The sequence below is a fragment of the Argentina silus genome (assembly GCF_951799395.1).
Source record: "Argentina silus genome assembly, chromosome: 3".
In the NCBI taxonomy this organism is placed as follows: domain Eukaryota; kingdom Metazoa; phylum Chordata; class Actinopteri; order Argentiniformes; family Argentinidae; genus Argentina; species Argentina silus.
Genome location: NC_139657.1, coordinates 12,041,137 through 12,053,593, shown reverse-complemented (window position 1 = coordinate 12,053,593; position 12,457 = coordinate 12,041,137).

Sequence of the window (12,457 nt, the reverse complement as noted above, 5' to 3'; positions counted from 1 at the left end):
GTCGCAAGACTTGATTACAGTAACACTATGTGTAGCAATTAAAATAGTCAAATATCATAATACCATGAAGCTTCAATCTGACATATTTTCAATGTTTGTTTGATTTACCATAATAGGTATCCTCTGTAGCAGTAAATCCCTAAATAAAGCACAAAACAAGCATTCTATTTTTCTACAAAGATATTCTATTTTCAAGTTTCAATCAAAGACATGTTTTAAGTTTTCAGATATATTAAATCATGTTGTCGGCTTGATGGAAGTCAAACAGGCTGTGACATGGCTTGTAAACGATTTGGTGGTTGTTTCACATTTCCGAAGGTCCAGTCAGTGGATCACCGCTTAAGACACTACACACTTACCCCAGAGGTTGTAGGTTCAAACCCCACTTAGAGCTTCAGTTGTCTGAGTTTCATCATAATAACATGTGGTTGCTCAGTTAAAACTACAGTACAGATCTGTGTACTGTAGCCCCTGGCACCACAAAAAGAGAGACTGGTTCCGACCGACAGGACCTAGCAAGTTATTCGGTTCCCTGTGCGATGGTTCCATACAAATTTAACATTATAGTCAAATATTTGATATTTTAATGCATGGATTCTTATCACAGATTATGGTCTCTGAATGATTTTTTCAAATCGAGGATATATTTGTCCGCTATTTGACACAGTTGTTTCTATATAAGGCTTTGATGTCATTTATACTGCAGAAGTTCAACTAAATTGTTTAATTTCTTTACAACAACTTGTGCAACTCATTTTTGGTAGGCTATGTCACTGTCATTGTTATCAAACGTATGTATTATACAATTATAGAACCACATGTCTTATTTAAATTCCTAATTAGGGGTAATTAACCTTTACAGAACTGCAGGTCTCAATTATATTTAGAATCTGTCAAACCTGTACTGTGTGTCTTACTGCAGTTCAAGGGTGAAATTACCTTAGGTACAAGTAGCATATGTTCATAAGATAAATCTCAGGATGTAGCTCATTATCACATTTGCTTCACACTTTCTTCTGGTTCAAAATCACTTTGAAAGGTTCACCCTTGCAGAAAAATATAGGAGCTAATTACAGTTATCATGTCCTGTGAGCAATTTGCCTTATTCTGTTCTGTATTGTTATAGGGTGTCATGGATATGTGTCAGAGCATGTGTCAACTAAAAAAAACGTTGCCACAGGAGCTGTACTTTTATGAATTTCACAATTAAGTTTGAGAATAATAATAATATCTCTCTCCTTAGTGGACACTAATCATCATGAGTGGAATGTTACCATGTTTTGATTAATGTTGTTGCCTTATAATTACATGCTTAACTGTTTTTGGATTAAAAAGGCAAGGAAAACTTTTTTTGACACATTACAACATTGGATTACACTTTCAGTAAACCGACTGGCTTGAAACCAACCCAAAGATAGTGATGGAAGTGATGTCAAAGTAATGGTTGGTCATTTTTCTCCTTCACAGCAAGACCTGCCTTAAATACATCCCCTGATGTAACTGGAAGGAGGCTATATATATATATATATATACACACACATGCTCTGACACACACACACACACACATATATATATATATATATATATATATATATATCTGCCTTATTAAAACATCAATAACAAGAAATGAAATTCACTGATTTGATTGAATATCATATTTGTGAAATGATACATTTGGAAATGACTTGAAAGATCACTTGAAACAGGAAGAGTAGTCAACCAAATATCACACAGGATGTAGATAATGTGGATGTGATCTTTTTTTTTTTTCCGCGTGCAGCATCAGCACCAGCGCCCGTGACGTCACATGAGTTTAAAGTGGGCCGCGCTTCCCTCATTTGGAGGGAGTCGAGAGAGGATAGGGGACTGCCGGAGAGGGGTGCCTGTCTGCCCAACACATATCTTCGCTGAATTCCGATGAGTCTCAAAAATCATCACTAAAGTCCGAACAACATAGGTCAACATTGTTGTTGTCTGATTCGACTAGCTTATGAAGTAGGCTGTGTCATAGCCCCATAGGAGGACATTTTACACAAAAAAGCTAGGGCTATTTTTAAGCCGTTGATAACATCAAGTCTTCTGTGGGTAAGTTAGCTTTTCTGAACTATTTGTTTCTATGTTGCATGGTTTCCACAATCATAGTCGTTCCGTCTGTGGTGTGGATTGTCTTAGCCTGGTAATGTGCACTGGTGGTCTGCCTTATTCCCACAGCTGTCAAAATGTAATGCAGTAGTTATATAGGAGTATACTCTATATCTCGTTCAGTTGTCCGTGTTTTTATGAGTCAAGAGTTTTATGAGTTAAGACAAAACGTATGATTTATTCCATGATTAACTGTTTTTTTTTTTAGTTTTTTTTTTTTATGTTGCTTTGACACATGCATTTGTGTGCGTGCTACTGCTGTGTACTTGTGAATAACCTAACACAAGTGCTCCCTGTAGTTTTTGCTGCTTTCTTCGATTTCCAATGTAAATGAGTAGCCTAATAATAAGTGACTGCAGCCTGCCGTCACCCATAATGAGCACTGTATTTGAATTGCATAGAGTGGAACTGCGTCTAGCGCTCTGCAACAAAATACCATGTATATAGAATGTAATTTCACTGCTTACAACATTGAAGGAGATTTTTCCATTATGTACCAAGAAGTGAGTAACACGGGCATATTTAACATGCTTAGAGATGCTATTCATTAGCGTTTGATAGTGACAGAGAACTGAAGTCACTTTTTAATATTCCATTTTGTCACGCAAAGGGAATAACTTTAGTTGTTCTTCTATTTTATTCCTTTAATCGTCCGCTTAAGCAGTGACTATTTCATTGTCAAATAATATCTTTCTGTGTTGTAGTTTGTTGATGTTGATCAGTATGGACCGGGAGGTCAGGTTTTCTTTTTAGGTGATTATAGTTGCCCTTCATGACGGAGGGCGAGGAGGCGTAGAATCAGTATTGATTTTACTGCATCAGTATCAGGAACGTGTCTTTCATTGCTGTGTAATATTGAACCACTAGATGGTAATAGAGTGCAAGTTACTGCACAGGGCGCAGTTGTTAGAATGGTTCAATATTGGTTCAATATTACCCTAAAAGTTGTTAACATAATTGCAAACTTCAGTTTGTCAATACAGCACTTTACACATGCTCATATTAACACTGGCTTTTTAATTAGCCTGGAAGAAAACTGTGTAATGCAGATTGAGGGAACCTTTTTTCCTGGGATAATGAGAATGGATATAGTTCTAAAAATACCAGATACTGCTCACTGTTTTTAGAATAAGACGTGTGTGCAGACAGTCATTTCTAAAGATTGTTAAAGCATTGCAGGTTTGATTAAATCTGATCCTCAGTGTCATTACAGATTTGTCGGTTTTTTCTGGTTTGCAATGCTTAAATCCAATAAGCCACACACACACACACACACACACGCACGCACACACACGCGCACACACACGCGCACACACACGCGCATACACACGCACGCACGCACGTACGCACGCACACACACACACACACACACACACACACACACACACACACACAAACACTCTATCACATTATCACATACCAGGACTGTTTTGCTGTAATTCAAAAACTGATTTACAGTACATAATTTCTTTATCCTTCCATGCGTGCCATATAGGTAGCGGCTTATTCAATGTGCATGGGTTTGTAGCTTTATTATGGCAATCTGTCAAAAATTCATTTGTCATAACTGCACTTATGAGCACTTATGCACAGTTGCTGTAATGCAGCTTTTGTTTCCTGACCTGGAGATCTGAGCTTTTAGTATAATTAAACAGCTTTCTATATTAAAAGATGCTCATTCGTTTTTTCTCAGTTACTCTGAAGGGACTGCTTATTTCCTTAAAACAATTCATAGAGCCAACCCTAGATCTGGGGTAGGACATACATTAAAATACATCATATTTTCATCTTCTTAAATGGACTGTTGTTGTATTATATAACACTACCATTTGTTTTCCTCCTTGACAGATTTCAGACTGCAACTTGATAACTTCGTGGCATCATGTTTTGGATCCTGTAGAGATCTTTAACAGTCAGTACATGATTGGCTAATGTTTATCTGTCAGTACATGATTGGCTAATGTTTATCTGTCAGTACATGATTGGCTAATGTTTATCTGTCTCCTAGAGTAAAATGAACAACCTGAGAACACTCTAAAGGGCAGAAACAAGAGTTTCATGGGTTTGATTCATGGCTCTATTGAGTGTATGGCTAAGTAGCTTCTTTTTTTAGCTGTTTGCTCACTTGTCGCTTTGCGTTTTGTTTTGGGCAATTTGAGAAAACAGCATTGAAAGCACATCTTTATGAGACTCTGTGGTTCCTCCGAGCTGATTGATATTGTCCTGTGCTCCAACAACAGCATCAGTAGAGCCTTGGACAGTATGCAGTTGCTGCAGAACCACAGCTGTAGGGTATCACACCGAGTAATCCTGACAACGGTTAATATGAAGTGAGCAGAAACGTCTTTGTCTCAGTCCTCTGAGCTGTTGCAAAATGATCTGTCCTCCAAGGGCACACATGAGTGGTTTGTGTATTTCTGGAATTTACAGTTGTCTGTCGTGTCTGCAGTTTACAGTCTAGTAAACCTTTTCAACTGGAAATCCTGATGTTTGGCTCAATCAATACATTTAATTAGAGCTGATTAATGAAGGAGCTGGACTGTGGAAAGCTGACAGTTGTTTCAATTCCCAAGGACAAATTGTATTGGCATCCTGGGATGATTTGCCCTACATGGTATGAATTTTCAAGTCTTTAGATTTTCTTACACATTTGCACTATGTTTATTGAATAATCAGTTTACTCAGAAGATTAGAAACTAAATGCACAGCATTTAATTAAGCAAATTAGTAAATGATTTGATTTCTTTCATAAAATTAGGATATTTATTAGATATTTATTATTATGATTTGGAAAAAAAGCATTTGAAAGAGAGAATCCCATATTTAGTGATCGTATATTATAAACCTTGCCTTTGTATACGAATAATGTGCTGTGTATTATCTGTGTATAAATCCCTTGAATAATTCCTCACAGAATAACAGAATCCCTTCTACTTTATCATGTCATCTGGCTCTGTAGTGTAGCTGTCATTGTGTAAAGGTACTGTTCAAACAGGGCTCTGATAAAAGAAGAGCTGGGATGTTTTGTGTTTGTTTGGTGAACCCATGCATATCAACTGTGTTATGGTTTTTAATGGCCTCCACATTTATCTGTTCAATGGCCTTTTGCTGCCTGTGAGTTAACTCTTATGAGTAATGACTCTAGACTTTCTGTCTTGGACGGCAAGGAAAATATAGTCCCATTCTGATTTACTTTAAGTGTACCATAGAATAAAGTTTAAACCAACAAAACCAGGTTGTAATTTTCAGGCTTCGATGTAAAGAGGCATGTGGTCTAATATAATTAAGCATCATCTGCATTTAAAATGCTTCTAAAGTTTTATGGTGAGTTACTTTTAGAATACCATTCATCCCACTTTATAGAATAAGCTGTTGACTTCAGAGAAAATCCTTGCTTTTTTGTTAATTCCCTCCTTGGCATTTAACATTAGGATGTGCAAGGGCAAATTGAAGGATTATACAATAGCCTATATCCAACGTCTGAAAATATAAACAACATATTCTACAACCGCTCTTCCTAAGTACATCGACATATGCATTGGAAGACTAAATCCTGAGGAAAAGGAAACGTCTCATTTTCAGAGGCGCACTGCTTACAAACATGATGAAACAGATGATAAAAGTATATTCAGAATAACAAACATACAGTTCATTAATTACATATCAATTACAAAGTAAATGTACACCATATAATCAATTAACAGATAACAGATCCTTTATCAAGGTCTTAAACTGACCAAGTGGCGCAATTAAATCTAATTTAAGTACATTTTGAAGGTTGTTCCAAGTACACAGAAACGTAATGCCTCTCGCAGCAGATTCAAGACCCTGGTGCTCGCCTACAGGGCGGTAAAGGGAACAGCCCCTCCCTATTTGCAAGTGATGGTCAACCCCCAAACCCCAGCCCGATCACTCCATTCTTCCACCTCTGCTGGCTGCTTGACATCGCCATCTTTACGAGGACCTACTGTAGCAGTTGCTCTGCTCAGTCGCAGCTCTTCTCTGTCTTGGTGCCCTAGTGGTGGAATGAGCTTCCACTGTCAGGGTGGCAGATTCACTTACCGATCTTCCGTCGTAGACTTAAGACCCATCTCTTTAGGCTACACCTGGGCTCCTCCTCCTCAGACCTCTCCACCCCCTGACACCATAATGTACATTACCTGAACTTTTAAAAAAACAAAAACTTAGTCTGTTGCTGATAGACGATATTCCCCCTCAGAAGCCCTCAAATGAAACAGCCACCCTGACCTTTATTCTGCAAATTAAGCTGTTTTTTCAATGGGTTGACTGATAGATGCTGTTATTTTAGCAAAAATGCATTGAACATTGAACAAATACCCTGGAGCCAAAGCAACTGCATTAGCAAAAGTTAATGAAAAATATGGAAGTACAGAGTCTCTGAACTTTCCCTGCAAAATCTCAGTCATAAAAGCATATATCTTATTCCTGATAGGGAATAATATTTAGTATATTTTGGCAGAGTTATAATAGTTGTCCTCTCCATTCAGGTCTTTTATAAAGGCTTCTGTTCCTCTTGGTGGTTAAAGGCTTTGAAGGAGCCATGCACAGATGTGTTCTCGCCTCCATTATCATAAATCAAGTAAATAGTCAAAGTTTACATTAACCCCTGTGATCACGTCTCCCAAATGGAATTAGAGGAAACAGCTAATAATGTTGAGATAAGGATGTCAAGAGTCACTAACATGTATTTCTATATGTCAAATTTCCAGAGTACTTTACAATATTTTAGCACTCTTCACAATGATGAATGAGACTCCCTTGCAAGATGTGGCTGGAGAGGTTCTGTATTCATGCACAATTGTATACTCTGGAGTAACCCAGGGTAGTGGTTGTAGAATCAACATGATTCTAGTTTGGCTGCTCTCCCACATGTATTAGCTTTGCCCAATCCTCAGACTGTGTGCATCTGATTACACACGCTCGTATTTAATTAATAGTCCAACAATGCTTACTGCATTGATGTCGGTCAGCCAGAACTCTGCAGGGGAATGGATCGCGCGTCGAGCTCCTATCTGGCCACAGCCTAGCGGTGAGGAGGAGAAACGATGAGCTAAGGCAGATTTTCCAGATAGAGGATCTCCAGTATGGAGTGGTGCTAATCCCTCCTCCCCCAGGTGTGTGTGTGTGGGGGGGGGGGCATTGGGCACTCCTGGGGAGGAACACCAGAACCCATAGCTCACCAACGCACTCCGCCGCTCCGCTCTGCTCTGATTAATGCACTCATCAGTCCTTTTCCTGTTTGTCTTAATGACAAACACGTCCCTCCTGGGAGTCCTGTGACTTTTTACAAATACTGCTGATGCGCTTGCTTACATCTGCCACTTTTTCTATCTTTTCTTGTCAGAGGACTATTACCATAAGCCCCTTGGTCTCAAGGCTGGGCCAGCCTGTCTGTCACATCATGGGAAAATATGCCAGACACATTTTTCTATGGAATAGATGGGATCTACCACAAGTGCTGAGGAAATAAACATTTGATAAGATCTAGATAACGGAATGTGGTTTTAATTTTGATGGCTCCCTCATTGACCAATTTTTAAACTTTTATTTTAGGTAGGGGAGGTCCTACTGATGTGTGCTTTACAAACATGAAAGAGATTATTAAAGTGGCCCTTTACACCAGTCCCTATAGATTGACCTATAGGCCTCTCTTTTTGCATCATATGCATGTGAAATAATTCATCTCAGCATGTCACCTTGATTAGAGTCAATGTATTGGCTATTTCAGTCATGCAGTTGAACTTTGCAATAGGGGGTGCAATAGTTAGGGCTTGTTGCCCTGACAACCGGGTGATCACATTCAGAAAATACATTCCGTGATGTATAATTTACTCTCCTCGCGGACGCTGTGTGTGTATAGAATGAACCCATGGACTAGGCATCATCTAGGCTTTATCACTCTGACTCTGGAGAAAAGGCATCAGACATTCTGAGTGAGCTGCTTGGCATCCACAGGAATCTCTCTATTCTGTTAATATTTAGCTGTGAAATGGTAAGTTTGCACTACGACGCTTGACTGGAGGTCCCTGGCATCCACAACACCACTGAATAAAAATCCACCCAAATCCTGTGTGGTGAACCTGAGCTGAGCTTCTCCTGGGTGGAAATGACTTTGGTTGTTCCCTCACGTCTTGGGGTCTATAAGAGTCCACAGGCTTTTACAGAAATGAAACCCTGCCGGTGTGGAAATCAGACCTACTATAATCCCAGCTAAACCCTGGCTGGTGATCTTAAGAAGGTCAAGAAACTCAAATGTTTTGCTCTTGGATAAAGTTGTACTTTCACTCAAGAAACTTTTAATTAACCTTAGCCTCTGAGCTTGACTAGAATACATATGCATTTGTTCCTCAGGCGCTGGTTATGTAACCCTTTTAAATAAGAATCTTGGAAAATAGTAGTAGGCTGAAATGCGGCTGAGATTCAGTCCTCTCTGATATGTGGAATATCCATGGCTTAGACCCCTGAAAAGAAGACGGAATGGGCATGGCACATTAGGTCTTCATTTAGTTTTGATAGATGACCTCATTTTTACCAAATGGCTCACTCTGCCCTTTAATAGAGCCACTAGATGTCTTTTAAAGTCTGTGTGTGTGTGTGTGTGTGTGTGTGTGTGTGTGTGTGTGTGTGTGTGTGTGTGTGTGTGTGTGTGTGTGTGTGCTCATGTGTGTGTGTGTGTGTGTGTGTGTGCTCATGTGTGTGTCTATGGAAGTAAAACTACAATATTTGTTTCACTGAACTACTTCTAACAAATACTATTTGACCCATTGTTCATATGGTTAGCATCTTGACATATTATTTTTTTCCCTTTTAATAATAATAATAATATTTTTTTTTATTATTATTATTAAACCTTTATTTAACCTTTATTCCTACTGACACCAACGTCTCATTTTCAGAGGCGCCCTGCTTACAAACATGATGAAACAGATGACACAAGTACATTCAGAATTACAAACCTTTAATTACATATCAATTACAAAGTAAATGTACACAATATAATAATTTAAAACATGTACATTCCTCGGATGACAGATCCTTTATCAAGGTCTTAAACTGACCAAGTGGCACAACTGAATCTCAAGTACATTTTAAAGGTTGTCACAGCTCTTCTCTGTCTTGGTGCCCTAGTGGTGGAATGAGCTTCCACTGTCAGGGTGGCAGATTCACTTACCGATCTTCCGTCGTAGACTTAAGACCCATCTCTTTAGGCTACACCTGTGCTCCTCCTCCTCAGACCTCTCCACCCCCTAACACCCTAATGTACATTACCTGAACTTTTAAAAAAACAAAAACTTGTTTTCTTCCTTTCTCTAGCGCTGTGACTGCCGATGGCCCTTGTTCTTATCAAAGGTTTTACTTACGATGACTGATATATAGTTGATTTACTTACTTTAGACAAATGTACTTATTGTAAGTCTCTTTGGATAAAATGTTTGCTAATTGATTTAAATGTAAATTTAAATGTGAAGGCCGATTTGAAACACATGGAACTTTGACAGTTAGCCAAACTAGGGACCTGGTTTGGTACTCTGAGAATTGCAAATGGAGAAGTCAAGTGAGGTAAAATTGAAGTTTCTGTAGAAGAGCTTTATACTGTGTATAAAGGGGAGCCAATGCTGGGCCATTCTACAGGACAGGGATGGCCATCCTACAGATTGATATACGGTACAATGATGAGTGCGGAATCCATTACCGCATGCAAATACATTTGTGTTGCCTGAACAATTTTCTTCCTATCCTCAATAGTGAAGGAGGACCTATTCATGTTATCCAAATTTAATTTTCTATTTTTTGGTTAGGGTATCTAACCTACATTTTAAAGGATAATCAATCCTGATTCCTAGATAATTATAGGATATGACCCGTTACAGACATAGAGGTCTACAGAATTTACATTGTGAAAACAGCATAAATGTAGTCCTATCTTATCCAGAACTAATTTTACATCAGTGAGCAATTTCTGAATGAAGTCGAAGGCAGTCTGCAGATCGTCTGCTGCATCGAGGAAGCACATGAATAAAAAATGGTGTCATCGGCATATAGGTGAAATTTACAATTAGTTACAATGGAACCAATATTGTTTATAGAAATAGTGAAGACCACATGGAATAGTGAAGACCACAAAATGGTACCTTGAGGTACTCCTTTAGTGATGTCTTAGAACTGAGAATGCAAACCATCAGCTAAAAATGAGTTCTATTAGTTCAGTAGTTCTAAAACCAATTACAAGCAGTTTGATCTAAGCCAGTGGAAGACAGTTATTCCAATAGTAAAGAGTGATCCAGTGTCTGTATTCCATTGGCTTTAAAGTGATGGTATGGGATATTTTGTATAATTTCAGCCTACAGTTGGCCGACTGTGGTTCGTATGTGTGTGGATTCCACGCAGCCCAATGTCACAGGCACACTATACAAAATTAAAGTGAAACTTAACAGTACTGCTGCATCCAAAGTTGCCACTGATAAACTAGGGATTCCATGGCAGAATGAGGTAAGACAGTGATTAAATTCATAAATTATATTTGTACAAACTATACCATTGGCCATCCAGACCCAAACCAAGATTCTTAAAAATAACAGAAATGGTTGCAATATCCCGTAGCTTCTTTTTAACAAATGGCAGCATATTTCATTGAAAGCTGTCTCTTGATGTAGGTTTCTTTCCATCTCTATATCTCTCCCTACATCCCACAGGACGAGTGGTGGTTAGATCATCCTCGTCCATTGCCAATGTCTAGTGATGAGTGGCGGTAAGATCATCCTCGTCCATTGCCAATGTCTAGTGATGGATCTCTGCATTATCAGTCAGGTGCGGTGAGCACCACAAGTAAAGCCCCTGCCCTTATTCAGCACCAGGGTCCCTCGCCTGCGATCAATGGCCAGCAATCAGGACAGTGAATGGAGGGCAGTTTGAGCCACACCTGGGATTTAGATGCCGAATAACTGCCCACTCAACAGGGTCGGCTCATGAATAATACAGCAGCCAGCCACTGACCGTCCCATGTCTTTAAGCTCCTCTGAGGAGCTGCATATGCAGCCAGAGTCCTGTCCACAGAGCATAGGGTCAAGGCAGCAGAGACGCCAGGCCCCTCCTGCAGTAGCACTGGTCTGTCCAGCCAGCTCCACACAGAGAGGGAGGAGAGCATACTACTGGATCAGGGGGAAGAGAGGGAGAGAGAGAGAGGGAGAGAGAGAGAGGTGAGTTTGAGTATAGATGTTGTGATGGGAGGCTTAGAGATGGTGGAGATCAACCTTATCGTTGTTGATTTCTAGAGGGTATGTTTTGCATGTGTGGTGTGAAAGGAAGCACACTTCTGTGTTTTTGGGGTCTTCATAGCGGCATGTGATCATGAGCTCTCAGAACAGTATATCAGCCCTGGGGCTGGGGATAGAAATGAGAATAGACCTTCCTCAATAGACTCATAGATACATACTGTAAATCTCACGTCAGAGGTATTGGAGGTAGAAATTGGAGGACAGGCTCATTGTAATGCATGGAATGGAATGAGGAATGGTATCAAACGCGTGTAAATCTCATATTTTGGGTCATACTGCTGTTGGTATACTGCTGTATATGACATGCACTATTTATTACACCTCTGTGTGTTGCAGTGTAGGCGAAATAATTTTGCTGCCTCTACAAAATCCAATGGACACAGTTTGAGCTGCTCCATGTGCATAGTATGTATGTGTATTTCTAACTTCTATAAGATGTATGGAGTTTGGCAATGTCTTGAAGGTCACATTGAAATTGGTATTGTTACTTTACTTTTGGTATCTTTACTTTAGGGCAAGTTAAATGTAATGTTTCATGAAAATAAGTATTAATTCCTTGCAAATTAATGTCATGTGAGCATGCTATCACTTTTTTGTAATTAAAAGTGTTCGGTAGTTTGCTTTTAATTGGCAGTGATTTCCCTGTGCTGTGGTGGTGAGTGCGGGCAGTGGCGGGCAGTAGCAGTCTAATTGGTGACTGAATGATTGTGGTAATGGCTCATTTGTTTGCCTGTGTGTGTGTGCAGCGAGAGACCTCACATAATGACCTGTGCTGGTGTGCCGTATGGGCCGAGCAGGAGATTAACCACACTCCATAATGCTGCAGAAACCTACATGTGTGTGTTTGGTCCTACACAGCATATTGCAATATAATTGGACCTGAACCGGGTCTGTGAGATGAATGGACTTATGGACTTATCTGTGTATCAGATGTGTTCTAAGTCAAGCTGAGAGCTTATATTCGTATTCCAGTCCGCTGTTCTTTTTTATTAATACATTCAATTATGGAGACTTCACCT